Genomic DNA, 6,270 nt, shown 5'->3' with positions numbered 1-6,270 from the left:
GAAGCTGTTACCATAAACACACATGGCAATGTAATGCTCAGATTCAGCAAAAGGGATCTCAGTGAACTCAGTGGGGAAGGGGTTTGGCTAAGGCTCAAAATTATTATTTTGTGGTTTAGAAATTTCCCAAACAAAAAATAAATTTCTGGAAAGCCACTGTGATATTAACTCTTTATCATTTCAGCAAAAGCCAAGGGATTTGTCTTCACTCAATTTGACAATCATACCAACCCAATTTTGTTTTTGTTACACATATAGCTATACATGCACATACATATATATGCACATATGTGTATGTACCTTTACATAATAATATATATCTAACTAGTCCTTTTTTAAAAAAAAATTTATAATACTTTTTTTAAAAAAAAATTTTAATGTCTTATAGGAAAAAAACCACAGAAAAATACCTGCCTTTTTATATTGGTCAGACTTCTCTGCTTTGCAGTGGATGGTGTCTGAATTTAGCCAGCTATGTCAGCTGCTGTGCTCTTGATTAGACTCTCCACCTGAGTACAGTTTCATCAACATATCAGCAAGGAATTTCAGCACTGGGAAAGGCAGAATAAATTATAGATCCTTTAACTAGCTTGCATATCTGGTATGCTAGATATAGAAGGAAGACCAGGAAAAATAGCCAGAGATTATCCCACCAACTTTCAGTGCTGAGAATGACACCAGCTTGGATTTCCATGTCATCTATTCAGTTTGGCTTTTTCACAGTTGTGATCCTCGATACAGCACACTGTGGAAGCTTTAGGCACATATCTCCCTAACCCCTTTTACAGAAGACAGGCCCAGAGAGAGTAAAGGCTTTTGAAATCCATCTCAGAAGTGTAAGGTGGTTTTTGACACTGGTTATCACACCCAAACACTGTAAAGGACTGTGTGCTTACAGGTTGGACATCAAAGTCAGGAGTAAACATATTACCTTAAGCTACCCTTGAAGCTGGGCTTACATCAGCATGTCAAAAGAAGCTTTCAAAATGTTTTGGGTACATGCTGCCTGCTCCAACAGAGATGGAGAGGCTGGGCAAAGTCAGCACTGCACCAGTTTGTTTCCTGCATCGAAACCACAGCTGCAAGGGCCATATTTTTGATGACCAAAATTGTCCAGCTTTATGGAAAGTTATATTTACATTTTTAAGTCTAGTTTGACTCTGGACCTATCATGACAGCATGTGTGTCTACCTTGGCCTGGTTTGCAAGCACACTGGAACTGCATGAAAATTTGGTGTCTATCGGATCATGCATTGTGCCATGTTCACTGAGAATACTGTCCCCAGATTTTGCCTGTAAGAACACATTATTACTCATCCTACTGGATTTTCTACTAACAAACAAGCAATATTTTCTTTATTATCCTCCCCAAAAGTCTTGTTGTTTTCTTATAGTAAATCCAGATTTTATGACAAAGCTTTGATTTCTGGCTGAAGGCAGCATTTTTCTCAGCTGTGCAACACAAACAGAGTAACAAAATCTAAATAACTTTTCCCAGATTATTCTTATCTGAAGGAATTTTCACAAGCATATTTTATTCATACAAGAGACTATGAAATAGTAAATGCAAGTGACTGAAATATTTAGCCACTCAATAAACTGTCTCTAAAACTTGTGATACAAACCAAGATAATTTGCTTTATTTCTTTCATATTGACCCACCTGCAGAGCTTGTGAGGCCAGCAGGAACTGTGAAACTGAAGCCTGCATCCCTGCTATACACACACATGCGGTTTTAGGAAACCGTTCCTGGAAAAAGAATTAGGAAATGAACTAAAAGTGGACATGCCAGCAAGCTGGAAGAGAAAATAAATCCATGACATGAGCTATGCATGAACACACTCTGGCAGAGAGTTATAAAAAATATTTCTTTCAATAGGAGAAGAAATTATGGAGGAAGAATGAAAACTGGTGGAGTACTGTCTGACCTTCATTCATGGTAAATAGGAGGCTGCCAGTGATGTGTTTGCTGCTGAGATTCAGTGCAATAAAACAGTGAGGTGGGGGAGGGAATTTTATTCCCCACTGCAGACACACCTGTTTGTACTTGGGTCCCAAAGGCAAATATTCAAATTAGGAACAGAGCCTCCTGGATAGAACATAAAGAACCCATCAGCTCTACAGAAATTTCACTGACAAAAGTGCACTACCCAGCAGAAAGTATCAGCTTCTTCCATTACACAATATAGCAAAGCTGTTATCAGTTTAAGCTCCACAAGGAAAAAGCATTATATACACTTAACATTTCAGGAGGAGCTGATGATGGTAATCAGGAGGTAATCAGGTGATGACTGCTCAGATTTCAGCCTTTCCTCTCCTGAAATTTTCAAAACAGCAACAATTCAGCAATCCCCGAACGACTGTCTCAGAAAGCATGAACCAGAATTATGATAAGGCCCCAAGTAAACCCTTCCCTTTGAAAGGGTTTGTCACTGACATAACAAGTACTTTGTCATTTTCTATCACAGTTATTTGCACTCTAGATATGTTTGGGTATAACTTCATTTTAGACCCTGCAGCAGATGTCAAACAAATAGAATGTATTGTCTGTGAAAATTTCCTTTATGTTCACCTCTCCCCATATTAACATTTAAAATATTTTGTCCCCTCACTGGATTTGATGGGCTCTTTCTGACTAATAACCGATGTCTGAAAGCTTTCCCATTAGGAGGGAGTTCCAATTACAAATACATCACTGAGTAGCCTCATGTGTAGGTAAGCACATTACCTAAGGGTGAAGTTCTGTACAAAAGCAGCCAGGTCAGTAACAGCCATCATCCAGTAACATTGCTTCAGCCTTGAAATTCTCACGTCACCTCCTGGGGCTAGCTGGATTTGTCTTGGAAGTTTCTCCAGTTAAATATGTCCCAATCCTTACCCTGCTTGGTTTGCAGTCTGAGATCATCATTCAAGTAGCATGTCTACAGGCTTGTTGTGACTCCAAAATGCCCTCAGGAAGGAGGTGAATTGAAAAAGAGGTTATTTACTGAACATCTTCTAGGTTGTCCTCAAGACAAATTTGCAAACAAGTTTTCTTTGAATGTTGATGTTAATGTGCAACATGACTAACTAGCACTAAGAGGTTTGGGTTACATAAAGATGAGAACTCAACTAGCTGGCAGCATTTTGTTCTTTTTTTGCCTATATAATAGAAGCCTTTCAAAAGCTGATAAATGGAGACTGCTCAGAGCATCCCTTTCCAAACTCTGTTTAATTTCTAAACTACAGTATTTTCAGTGTTGAAAGAGATACTTTTTTAAGAATTTGTCTGGTTCTCCATTTCAGTGGAGGAGCTGGACACTTGGCAAGAGAAACTCAGACAGGAAAGAAGTAGCTGTTTTGGAAAACGAGTGCAGAAGAGATAAATGGCAGGTACTTCCAGCATCCATTATACAAACACAGGCTGATGTCCCAGTCTTTCAGCTTGCTGGACATAAAACACCCTCTTTTCCAGCACTGAGAGCAAGACAGTTCCTGTGGCTCCTGGGACACTTCAGATCACAGATACATCTTTCCTTGGGAGCCAAAGTCTATCTGTCATTCTCCCTTTTTACAGATGGAGGCCAGAGTGAGCTGTGCATTTGTCATGTCCAGGGTGGATCACTGCAGTTCACTGTCTGGCTCCAGTTAATTCAAACACACGGTTTGTCTCTTCCAGATTTTAGGAGCTTTGTTATCAGTTCTGTCCCTACCTCCTTCCACGATTTAAGGCCTTGGTACCATGCTATGAAAGGATCTGATCTCAAGTGATTTAGCTACAACTGGGTGTAGTCAAGGCTGCTAGGGTCCTTTGAGATGAAGTGAATGAGGAAACCTGGCACACTGTTCAAGTGAGTTACAAGTGATGGGTACCCAGGCTGAAGGATCTGAGCACAGGGAAACTTCTGGACAAAGGGGAAAGGAGACAGAGTTTTTTCTCTTTCAGAAAACATTGAAAAGTGTTTATCATATAATAAATTCTTTACTTGCTGGCACTATTATTAAATAAAAGCTTAAGATGACTATCCATCCCTTTTCTTACCCCCAGATTTCATTCTAAGTAGGGAAAAAATAAAATCAGAAGGCACTGCTGCTGTCACAATTTACCATGACCACATCTCACTTCTATGATAGAGATAGGCAAGATAAAAAAATAAAATTAATGTAAATCTGGCAGAAGAATCTGTCCCTGACTAATTGAAATGATTACACGAGAAGAACACATCACTATCTCCTCGCTGGTCCTGGCTTTCCAGCAGCTGATATATGAGACCAGCACTGCCCTCTCCTGGATGCTCTCTGCTCTTCAGAGCTTTCCTACAGCAGCTAAACCTGGAATGTCAGGGAAAAAGGGAAAATTCACACAAATATAAATTCAGATTTCTCAGCAGATGGCCTGGCCTATACAGACTCCTCCAACGCCTTCTCTATGCCCCTGCTTAACAGCATGCCCAGAGGTGCCTCAAAAGCTCAGGAAAGGTCAATTTCTGTAGGCTCTGTGCTCCTAGTGGGACAGCTTGGCTGCCTTTGCACCTTCTGGCACTAATTCTGGAACTTTCACTTCCTGGGCTGAATTTCTTCCAGGCCCATGCATGCTCCTGAGAGAGCCTTGCTTCACCTTAATTTGACAGTGGCACAGGTGAGCTTCCTGGCAACTCAAACAACATCATGGCAAACACCCACCTTACCCAGCCAGCCACCAGCACCACTGCCAGCATTCAGGAAATTGGAGACTACCCCAAATCAGATCAAATCAAATCAACCCCACCTCCAGGGGAGTGATTCCAGACAAGAGTGAAAGGTAGGGAATTTAGAACCCCCAAATGATTCCTTGTAAATGCCCTTTCCCTTGGAAGTACTCTTCTGTTTGTTTTGAATGTATCCTCTCATCATTACCCCACTTCAGCCTCATTCCCCAGATTTCTAGGATGTATCTTTAAGTAAGGCAAGATATTTTTGGGAGCATTTTACTACCTTCTGTACTGGTTTGCTATCACTTTATTCCCTGTTTTAAGAGCTCTGAGTTCAGAAACGAGAAGTTCAAGGAAGAAGGATAAGAGACATCGCCGATGGTCTGAAAAACAACTCAGCAGCTGTTCAGCCAATGTGCAGTGTATACAAATGTTGGGGTTTATTTCTATTTTCTTCCAAAGCCTTAGTTTTCATCTGGTTTTACCGTCAAATGACAAACAGCAAAGAACAGCCACAACACCCTACCTCCAGCTGTGATAATTAATAACCTGTCAAGACATGGATCTCGCTGTCTTGGGAAATCTAATGTCTGGCTAGAGGTGGTGAAAAAGACTGAGAAACCAGAAAGAGGGGAGAAAATGCATGATTAAGAAGTTATGCTCGGTGGGGGGAAAGAAAAACCTTTTTAAATAAAATAATCTCTTTCTTTAGGAATGCATATTTAAATGGAGTCAAAACTTGTTCAAGGAGTCCATTTTGAAAGAACAAACTCCTTAGGGGAAGAGTTCTGTATAAATACAAACTGTTTCTATGATTTTCACTTGTAAAGGCTGCTTGGATGTTTTTATTCTTGCAAAATTCTTTTCACTTATAACTGAAGTTCTCTGAAGATTGTGGAAAGTCTTCCACTGATTTTGGCAGGCTTTGGATTTTGAATGAAATAGATTCTGTTCACCTGAATATTCATCTTTTAAGGTAAATAGAGTTAATTCTGAATGTCCTCTTCAGTCTTACTTGAAGACTAGATCCATCCCTTCAGGTTTGTGGGACATAAATCACATGAACAAGTCACACTGATGATTCTACATGTGGGTAACAATAGATACTCAACAGTCTACTTTACAAATACCAAGACAACAAAATATCTGGGTTTACCTAGAGAAACACAAATTTGTCCTCTATCAGTGTCTTCAGACCCAGTATCTCTGTTTTATCCCATCATCACCAGCCCATCAAAAGCTTCTGAATCTAAATTCTTCTTGCTGTGGAAGTTCAGTACTCGACCATCATTGGCAAAACATTCAGACTCAGCCTGGGTGATGAGGTGAATTAGCCTGTGAAGCTATCATTTGTACAAACAGAAAGCTGGAAAATATACAACCAGATTTTTGAGCAAAAACGATATGCCAAGTTTTCACCCAGGAATGGTTCAAAAGAAGATCAAAAGCACTATTTTAAAGATTAAGTTTGTAGGTAGCCTTTAAAGAAAAACTTACGTGTGTGTTCATACATACATACATATACAGACAGAGAGAGAAACTGAGAAGCCTTTCCTGCACACAAAAATGAAGTTTAAATAGATCTTCTTTTTGAAATCTG

General features: G+C 39.8%; 1 long non-coding RNA gene across 1 annotated transcript; it reads right to left on the bottom strand.

Moving 5' to 3' along the window:
• Positions 1-419: 419 nt before the first annotated feature.
• On the bottom strand, positions 420-1,977 carry LOC138113111 (uncharacterized). Its single transcript, XR_011152001.1, has 3 exons — positions 1,929-1,977; positions 1,663-1,749; positions 420-551 (listed from the first exon to the last, which is right to left on the bottom strand). It is a non-coding gene; the product is annotated as an uncharacterized lncRNA (long non-coding RNA).
• Positions 1,978-6,270: the final 4,293 nt, after the last annotated feature.

The sequence above is a fragment of the Aphelocoma coerulescens genome, chromosome 7, assembly GCF_041296385.1.
Source record: "Aphelocoma coerulescens isolate FSJ_1873_10779 chromosome 7, UR_Acoe_1.0, whole genome shotgun sequence".
Classification (NCBI taxonomy): Eukaryota; Metazoa; Chordata; class Aves; order Passeriformes; family Corvidae; genus Aphelocoma; species Aphelocoma coerulescens.
Note: the sequence above shows the minus strand (reverse complement) of the source record. Positions and strands in the feature narration are given on the sequence as shown.